Source organism: Cryptotermes secundus, unplaced genomic scaffold (assembly GCF_002891405.2).
Source record: "Cryptotermes secundus unplaced genomic scaffold, Csec_1.0 scaffold5589, whole genome shotgun sequence".
Classification (NCBI taxonomy): domain Eukaryota; kingdom Metazoa; phylum Arthropoda; class Insecta; order Blattodea; family Kalotermitidae; genus Cryptotermes; species Cryptotermes secundus.
The window spans coordinates 9,502-19,895 of NW_019740748.1; the positions used below are offsets into that span (position 1 = coordinate 9,502).

The 10,394-nt window shown below is 41.2% G+C and overlaps 1 long non-coding RNA gene across 1 annotated transcript; it reads left to right on the forward strand.

Moving 5' to 3' along the window:
• The first annotated feature begins 1,294 nt into the window (after positions 1-1,294).
• LOC111872643 lies at positions 1,295-4,515 on the forward strand. The gene is made up of 3 exons (XR_002844269.2): positions 1,295-2,626; positions 2,874-2,936; positions 4,352-4,515. It is a non-coding gene; the product is annotated as an uncharacterized LOC111872643 (long non-coding RNA).
• The last annotated feature ends 5,879 nt before the right edge of the window (positions 4,516-10,394 follow it).

Genomic DNA, 10,394 nt, shown 5'->3' on the forward strand with positions numbered 1-10,394 from the left:
TTGCCTGGTAATAAAAGATAAATCTCATTTATCCATATATTGTTTCAGGAGAAATGCCAGCTGTTTTCACANCCCCTCTGGGGTTCATGACCTGGTCTTGGTTACTGACAGACAGTTACGGTTTTTCCGATATGGGTCGGCCTCTCAGATGAGAGGTCAGATCTCACATTTGTCGAAGTCATTGTCCGTCTGTTGTCAGCATATTCTGATTGTTTGCAGGTTTACATGTACAGTACATGATATAATAACGTACCTATAGCAGCTGGAAAGTCCTTTATTCCCGAGCCAAAATCCCCTCTTTTTCACACCTTTATTATACATAATCTGCAGAGTGCTGTAAATATATATGTTCAGTAAGTACTGGCTCGTGGATGAGTTATGCCCAGTGGCGTTTTTGTTTCGAATTAGATAGCATTTGAATGCTTGTATTGGGGGTTTACTCAGGTGTATCTTGTAGAGTTAGGACGGTGTATCTTTTCAGTCTGTGTGTAGTTTCGCTATTGTCTAACATGTTCACTGCTAGTGCATTTGTGTGCTTTTCTAATGTTCTTAAGAATTTGGTATTCCACTTTTTCTACTTCACTGAGCACTGTTTTCATTTGGAGATCTTCGTGGATCCTGTGGTTGTTTACGTACCAAGGTGCGTTCCGATGGGTCGGAGGGCCTTGGATTGAAAGTGCTGGAGGATTTCGATGGTTGAGCTGTTTTCTTTTGGTTTTGATGTGCTTTGCCCGGCCCAGTCTTCTTTCGAGATGCATGCCCAGATATTTCACTTCTTTCTGGGGTGGTTCAACATGGTCCATTTGCACTGTTGGACAGGGTTGCTTGCGTAGGGTGAATGTAATTTGCGTACATTTGCTTCGATTTATATTAATTCTCCATTGTTTCATATAATAAAGTTTCTTCGCGGTGGCTTGGAGTTTCATTGAGGCTATCGCTGGACTTTCATGTGTGGCTAAGATTGCTGTAACATCCAAGAAGGTAGCAGTTGTTGAGTTGTCTGAAGTCGGGAGGTCGCTTGCATAGATAAGGTATAGGACAGGTCCTGAGACATTTCCTTGCGGTACGTCTGCTTCTGTTTTCCTTAAGTTTGTGGTTAGGTCTTGGAATTCTACTTGAGAGAGTCTATCTGTTAAGGGGTCTATACACGTACGAGTCTGGCTCGGCGAGCTTGACTCGGTTTAATTTCACCATAAACGCATGAGCTGACTCCAGACTTTGCGACACACATACGGACCCGTTTGGCTCATTGAAACTCGAGCCGAGTTGGACTCGCGAGCCAGACTTGTACGTGTATGGGCCCCTTTAGATGTAATTCCAATATTCAGTAGTCTGAAAGGGAAGGTTTCTCTGATTCTGAACAAGAGGCCTGGGTGCCATAGTTTATCATGCACTTGTGTGAGGTCTGGGAACACCGCAGAGCAGTACAGTTCATCTTATTATCTGTGCATTTCGGAGTACTTGTTCTATGATAGAGTGTTTCTGTCTGGGAGGAGTCGGGTTTCCTGTACTTCCTGGCGTAATCTCTTGAGTACTGCTTTTTCGAAGATTTTGCTCATTACTGGGAGTAGGCCCAAAGGTCTATATGAGCTGGCTTCAGTCGCGGTCTTCCAGATTCTGGAACCAGGTGATCTGCGTGACTTTCCATTGAACTGGCGAATTTCACGTCCCAATAGTCTAGTTACATTTAAAGTGTAACATGTTGTGTGTGATTCAAAACCCACAGATACGATATCCCCTTTCATCAGTGAGACCATCAGTAGATGAATGCACACTGTTTATACTGTAATTCTAGGCGTCATCACATTGGATCCACAGTTGCTACCATACAAAATTTGATATTAAATATGGTTACAGTAGTCTGTGGCATAGCTCAGTTGGTTAGTCAATTCACCCATCGTGTTGCACTGGGTTCCATTCCAGATAATGTCTCTTAATATTTGTGACGGACAAAGTGGCACTGGATCGGGTTTTCTCTGTGAGCTCCAGTTTCTCCTACCAGTTCTCAATCCATTATCTGCTACAGAGCTACTCTGTAATTTAGTGAATTTTCGCTAGCTTTTGTGAAGTAAAGGCCTCAATTTTCTTTGTGTATTCATGAGCCAGTATATGAAATTTTGATTGCACTGATCTAAACAGGCAGTGAAATAACACTGTAGGTTTTATTGCCATGCTGTGAAATTACCTGGGCTTGCCCTGCTCTCTTAAAGAGAAGACATTGGCATTACTGTAATAAGTGAGATATTTGGAGTGTGAATGTGCATTTGTATAGCATTCTCATGTTGTTTTATGTATTATTTTTCAGTGTTCAGGACACTCAAACGCTTTTTGTGTGTTGGGGGCACAGTGAACGTAAGTTTCAGACACGCAGTAATTTATGCTTAGCCTCTAGCTAGTCTCTAAGTAGCTCACTACAAAGCAATAACAATTTTGTCTAAATGATGTTGTTGAGTAGTAGCCATTCTAAGTAGTTGGAGCCGTGGCCGCTTGAGGGCGGAACCTCGTGGGTTGTGGCATGGTGGTGCCTGTGCTCGCCAGGGAGCAGCAGGACGGTTGCTAGGAGTGAGCGTGCGGAAGCGTGTGTGTTGGCGTCAGGAAGGAAGCATGCAAATGGAAACTGGTTGCTGTACGTTAAGTTAAATTAAGAGATGTTTAAATACTTTTAGGAGCTACCAGAGAGATGTTGCTCAGCGCACAACAGATGTATTGAAATGTTTTCTGAGAGTGATTTCTTGAAATTTCCTTGAAGGGATTTGGAAAATAATAAATTGCCATGTATAGAAATGTGTCTTCGAGAAACTGTCACTTGATCAGTAGATGAGTTCCCAGTAGAATTAATTCTTATATATCTCTCTTATTGGTTTGTGTTCCAGAAGTGGCGATTGCTACTTGTAGGAGTGGTTACACTCCTTCTACTAGGTGGATATTTATTTCTGGTAAGTTCCTTTACGACTGATTCTTTACTTATTAAGCATCACTGTCTGTAGGCAATGGGCCTAATTATATACAGGGTGTCCCAGGAGGAATGTGCTCGACTTCAGGAGGGTATTCCTTATGTTAAAGTATGCCGATATAACCCAAAACACGTATGTCCAGAGTTGAATGGTTATGGAGATAATGGCCAGAGAAGTGTGAAACTTTGACAGGTGTTACACACTTGTTGATTACCTAATACATATTAAAACTGGCAGGAATATGTTGTTTCTGTAATGTTAATAATGTACGTAACATCAAAATGACTTGAGTGACATGAAGCCATTAAATTGAACTACAAAAAGCTCGCACGCCATGTCATAGTTGTCCTTATATGTTTCCAAGCACTGTACATGACACATGAATGGCAAGCACTGACGTAACATGGCTGGCTGCGCATTCTGGTATCCGAGTGTATGCTGCTAGTGTGGGCCGTTCTCACCACACTCAAAGACAAACATCGATAAGACTTGTCAGCTACAGGTATCGTGCGTGGACCCGCCAGAAGACCACACTTTTCTCGGGCCATTATCTCCGTAACGTTCAACTCTGGACATAGGTGTTCTGGGTTATATCGGCATACTTTAACATAAGGAATACCCTCCCGAAGTCGAGCACATTCCTCCTGGGACACTCTGTATATGTAGAGAGATTAGGAATTTTTTATATTAACGGAGAGATGATATTCATCAGTAATCTGTCAACACGACAGGTCCACAGTCTCTTCCAAAACACTTCCTCAACTTAATGCGATCTAGATAGAGCTTTCTCCTTCAAATGAGAATATCCTCTTCTGTCCCCAAGGTCATCCAGCATCATCTTATGTCTTCTTCCTCGTCTTCTCGTCACTTCTAACCGCCCCTCTATCTTTCCTTCAATAACTTCTTTTCGAAGGCAGTTTCTGCGTAAGATATGACCAATCCAATTAGCCTTCCATTTTCTTATTTCGAGTAAGATATTACTCTGCTCACTGACTCTAAATAACACTTCTTCATTTCTCGCATAATCAGGTCCAAGTCCTCCTAATTTGAAGTCTCCAAGCCCATCCAGAGCTTCCTTGGTAAGGCATTTGCTGTACAAGTTGAACAAAATTGGTGATAAACAGCATTCTTGTCGAACTCCTCTTCCAGTCTTCACACTTCTTGTCTCCCATCTGTCCAGTCGCACTCTTAACTTTCTGATCCATGTACAATTTACTAGTCAATCTTCTTTCATGCCAGTCCATACATGTTTCCTTTAGGATCTGCGTTAATTTGGTCCAATGACCTCCTCCACACACACATAAATATGTACTATATATATGTATATATAATTACAGTTATCTTGTAAATCTTGCAGTAACTCAAGACTATTAACAGACATTTATTTCTGTTCACAGCCAAATCAGATCTCTGACAAGGGCGTCTCTTTGGTAAGTACAATTCCAGAATCATCACGTTGCAGACTTTTATGAAATTTGGCCCACTTAAATTCACTAAGTCTATAGACTATCCTCCTATAGTTCATGCCGTTATTATTAGCCTATTTCTTTTGTTGTTCGTGCCGTCATTATCGTCATTATTTTCAATGTAAGCTTACTTTAATGTAGCTGTGGGTTTCAGAATGGTTTAGAAATATTTATTTATGGCTTAGTACAGACCTAAACGTCTGCTCACATTAAAACCGGACTGACTTCACATTTCATGTGGCTGTGTTTGAAAGCTTAATCATGTATATTGGCAGTTCTTTGTTTTGCACTATGTTAAATTAAGTAATGGAAAATATAGTCAAGTTGGAAGGGGAGTTCCTTATTATGTATGAATGGTTCATATGTGAACTCTGAAAGTCAATACAATTGATAGAAAGAAGCACTTGGTGGGTTTGATTCTCATGCAAATGACGCTGTAACAACTGCTGTGGATGTGTGCCGTTGATCGAGATGAGAAGGCAAGAACCGATTATGAGTTGATAATTAGTTTAAATGTTGCTGTAATTGCCTTGTTGAAAGACATATTTTAACCTATATATTATATTGTCACGTGTCGGGTAGTACGCTTGACGAAAATAACAGGTTCTAGTTGGATGATTGGATTCCTTAGCAGTTTGGTTACTAGTTATCTTAATTACAATTAGTAGAGTGGTTTCGTTGATTTACACTTTATAATTCGCTGTTACACACATACATGTTCACCGCCAACTGGGCGACCTTTTTCACGTATATGTAATAACTCCGTGGCCTGCCGCAATCGAGCTATACCGACAGAGCGACCGCCTCTTGTCGGGGAAGTTAGTGCCAACACTTGCGGATAAGGGCTGTCACGTAGTCAGCGCGACGGATTTCCACGGCCGTTATTCTCGGAATTAGACTTATAGGAAATACTATAATAAATTCCAAAACCACACCAAACTCAAACCTAAGTATATGTTATTGTCCCTTCCTAATTTACTTAGCTGGAACCAGCAGTCATAAGCTGCTCAAAATATTTTACGAAGGAAAATGTTCATCTCCATAACTAAACTGAGCACTGGTTTGACTCCTTGATCCGTCACGCGTTGTATTCCTGTTTATTACAAAATGGTAAACCTTCCGGTGAGATTACCATGTGAAGTTTTACACGCTTCTTATACATTACCTGCATCCCAAGTTGTCCCACATGTTGTGGGTAGTTGGCTTGCTGCTCCACACGTTGTGGGTAGTTGGCTTGCTGCTCCACACTCTGTGGGTAGTTGGCTTGCTGCTCCACACATGGGTAGTTGGTTTGCTGCTCCACACGCTGTGGGTAGTTTGCTTGCTGCTCCACACGTTTGTAGTTGGTTTGTTGCTCCACACGCTGTGGGTAGTTGGCTTGCTTCTCCATACGTGGGTAGCTGGTTTGCTGCTCCACACGCTGTGGGTAGTTTGCTTGTTGTCCCACACATTGTGGGTAGTTGGCTTGGTGCTCCACACATTGTGGGTTGTTGGCTTGCTGCTCCACACGTTGTGGGTAGTTGGTTTGCTGCTCCACACGCTATCGGTAGTTAGCTTGCTGTCTCACACGTTGTGGATAGTTGGCTTGCTTCTCGAAGTAGCTGGGTTTAACGCCATCTCTCTTTCAAAAGCTAACAGTTACTCCACCCCTCGGGTGTATTTGGTTGGTTCTCATTAAAATCTGGGTTTATAATTATAACTGTTCTTGCCATTATACAGTTGGCGGGACTTTAAGCATTCTTGCTGCTTAATTAGCTTGTCTTGCTTTTATTTATTGTGCAGCTCCTCTCTGCGGTTGTATTCAGAAATTACCACGCTTTGAGTGCTCAGTTTGACAGACAACTGAACTCGGCAACTGAATTCCCTGAAAACCCTGAGGTTACCGGTGGTCAGTTCCTCAGCTAAGTCACTCCCCCTTAATTCCACTGATTGGGTAATTTTGAAATCTAGGAGTTCACACAAGATTTCTAAGAAAAAGCCACAGGGGTGCTTCTTGTGTAACAGGAAGACTGGGAACAAGTCAGTTCCTGCAAACAAGAAAGTGACTATATCCCACTGGCTTGACTGCCTGCTATCTGCAATTAATTCTTATACTAAATATTCTAATTATACCTAAAAGTAGTGAACGACAGTGGAGCGGTTACATAGGTAATTGGATTATTTCAATTTACCTAATATTTCCAGCCGCACTGTCACCCTGGGGTTGACTCAGCCTCTAGCAGAAATGAGTACCATGCATTTTCCTGGGGGGGGGGGGGAAGGGGGGCCGGCGAGTAAGTCTGACTAGCTCACTCCCATCTGTGTGCCGATTGTCTACACAAAAGGTGGGAGCGTCGACGTCGCACAACCCTATGGGCCTCCATGGCCTGTTACATGGGTAGCTTTTGAACTTTGTCAACTTAACTTTAGTGCATCTAGGGAAACATCTGCAGCAACAGTAACAAAATTAAACATGTACATCGTCGTAATCATTCCTACTTAGGACAGAAAGGACATATGATAATCTATTTTGGAGTGTTTCAGTTTTAGTTCTTGCTAAGATATGAGTTTGTCTCCTTCCTCTACTATCACTTGCTAATTTTAAGTCGTGAAGATGACCACAACTTTTATCGGTAAATCCAAATGTTTTTTGTTGGCTTTATTATTTCTTTCTTCAGGCAAGCAACAGTTACACTGAAGGGATAGGGGCGACATAATGTCCTTGCCTGTATTGTTGGAGGTTATGGTTACCTGGGCCTCAATGGGAACCTTGCTCCCTCAGCCCTTTTACATGCTGTGCAACTTGAGCTTTCCTGTGCCTTGTACTTCAACATCCGTAGGTTCCTGGCCCGAACACAGCACAGTGAGTGTATCCACTCGTGGAGCAACACAACATTTAACTGGATCCACAGTGTTTGGTTTAGTGGTACTATTCTCTGAGAGCAACTGCTAGGTATGCTTCCAATGGACTGAAGCAGTTAGGCTTTACGCTCTTCATCTAAATGCTTTACTTGCACAGGGTACTTTTGTTTGCACAGTTGATGGCTGTTATCAGTTTATGTTCCTTAAATTTGTCTACCCTTAACCTAGCATAAAACTGCTTAGCTATATTCATTAACAAGTAGACATGTTCTGGCCCTGTAAATGTAAATTTAAACTTGGTATTCCCTATCTTATCTAATCACATAAACAAAATAATTGCCCTTCAAAAATACATAAACTTCACTAATTCTCAAAGTAAGTTATGGTATGTAAGATTTGAGGCTTTCACGGCGGTGACTATGAAGAAAGCAGTCTTCTGGGATTTGGCACCGTGTATATGTGGTGTTAACCGACGTTTCGGAGGAACGTATCGCCCCCATCTTCAGGGTTGAAGAAAAAGTATAAGTAAATCTGCAAGCGACAACACCGTGAGACCGTGTCTCACGGTGTTGTCGCTTGCAGATTTACTTATACTTTTTCTTCAACCCTGAAGATGGGGGCGATACGTTCCTCCGAAACGTCGGTTAACACCACATATACACGGTGCCAAATCCCAGAAGACTGCTTTCTTAAGTTATGGTAGGCTGCACTCAACGGAATTGGCAGTGTCAAGTCACTCGAGATGTCAGCTTCATTTATGTCATCTGATTCAAAATCTGCGCTATGTATTGACATGTGGCTGGAGCCACATGTCAAGCCTTCTGAGCCTTTATAATGGCTTCAATTACAATTTCCTAATCCCGTCTACATTCGCCCAAACCTCGATCTAGTTGCGCCGAATGTTCGTTTACAACAAGCAGCATGGAGGTAGAAGTAAACATTCCCTTTATCTCACCGTCGTGTTCAGTAACGTGTCTGGCCATGTTCTCCAGCCCTTTTGATAGTGTCCTCTCGTTCGCATATACGCCCTGTAATGTCGTATTCATAGATCTTAATGTCGATGTTACCCACTGTTATATGTTCTTCGGAACGTTTAAAAAAATTAGCCTGTTCTCCCTCTAAGTCCGAAATTTTGTCTGTGTGATATGATGCATCTTCACTGTCCATAGTAAGGAACAAGATTTTGCTAATTCCACCAATAGATTTAAAACGCAAATGAATCGCTTCTTCGTCGATTCTGGTTAACTATTTTACAAGTAGTTCATGTTTTCTACTTCCTCAGTCAGTCTATCCGAATACCTCATGGTTTTCATAGACAGAGTAATTGATCCAGAACACATGCTCGTACTCCTTGCAAAAATGTATCGATAAACTAACATATTTCTTTACCATTTCCAAATTTTGATTACCCTCTTCCAGATTTACATACGTGAAACCTTCCACTCCGGATTGTACAGCTGTGCGGTACCTGCATCGTAATATAAGCCTGGAGATTCAGTGTACTTTTCTATGATGACGTCCAATGGCGGCTCGTAGCTAAATTGAGTGGGGGTGCTGCTCCAGAAAATTTGTAGTCTTTGTATTAAAATTGTATAAAAGGAAACAAACATGTATAAAAAGAAAATTTATTCAGAAACTTGATGAAATCGTAAAAGAACAAAATCAAACATTTTTTACTTACTTTAACCTAAATTGTTACAGTTCAAGCTTAATCTATTCATTTAAAAATCAAATCCATTCTTTTTAACCTTTATATTATGCTCATTGATTGAAAGTCTGTATGCCTCACTAAGTTTCTCCTTAATACTTACGGTTCCTAAAAGTGACAGTGAAACTACATTATCAGCATGCTTCTATGACTTCTCATGCTTTTCAGTTTTTTCTTTCATTTTGTTTATATTTCTAAAACCATCTTTTGTCCACGTTACATCACCCCCAAACAGCAAACAGGGGAAGCAAAACAGTGCATTTTTTACTTCACAGCCGCAAAGCCAACTTTTCCGTTTGTACCATTCAGAATTAAAGCTACGAATATATTTCTTGTTCTTGCTTATGCCTGGCTGAGATATTAGAATATCAGGTGTTAAACGACCTCTTTTCTTAACTGCAACTTTCTTACGGAGAGACAGTTGTGAAAACTTAAGCTGTTGAAGTTCACTTAGAGTCACAGAACTTATTTCTCGGGGATGCAAGGCCATGGTTAAAGTTTTCTGTTTAATAAAATAACTGAAAAAAAAAGAATCAAATAGAATAGCTGCAAGCAGGATAATAATCTAATTCTACAATTAACTCATATTTTTTAAGCACAACACACGCGTAGTAAAAAAAAAACGTACCTTCCACCAGCACGCCAGGGTTGGCACCGGTCGGCACTGTTGTTCCTGCAGTGCTCCCTCTCCCTTGCAGCCTTGCATGTAGCTTCCTATTTATGCATGCGCACAGTCAACGAACACCTCGCCGCTGGAACTGTGAAACGCACAGTTCCATACAAAGATTTGGCTACTGACATTAAGGTTAAGGATTATATATCGTATTGTACAAGTATAAAGAAAGAATTAAAGAAAAAAGGACTCATTATATAAATGTTATCGATAATATCAAGTGGAAATTGGGGGTGCTGCAGTTCCGCAGTGCCTATACACGGGCACAGTTTTGTCTTGCTGTCCCTTACTTCGTTCCATCTTAGCTATCAGACTGCTCTTAGCTAATTTGTAACTGGACTGAGCATAGACTGCAAATCAGAGTACTGAAGCAAAGGTTCAGTTATTGGGCATTGTTTAAGGTACTGAAAGCCTTATCCGTTTTATCATCCCACACATAAGGCCTGTTCTTTTTCAACAATTGTGTCAGCGGTTTAGCTATTTGCTAAAATTGGGCAAAAACTGTCTGCAGTAGCCCGCCAAACCTAAGAAGCTCTTTAGCGTCCATGTGGATGTGGGAACTGGGGAATTCCTGACAGCTTCTACTTTTTCCTCATCAGGTTTAACACGGTCTTTAGTTATGACATCTTATAAAAATGCTACTTCACACTTATCAGGTTACAGTTCTAGGTCATATTTTCTCATCCTAATATTATATTTAAGCATCTTGTTGCACTCTACACGACAAATGACACAAACTCTGTCCCAAGTGC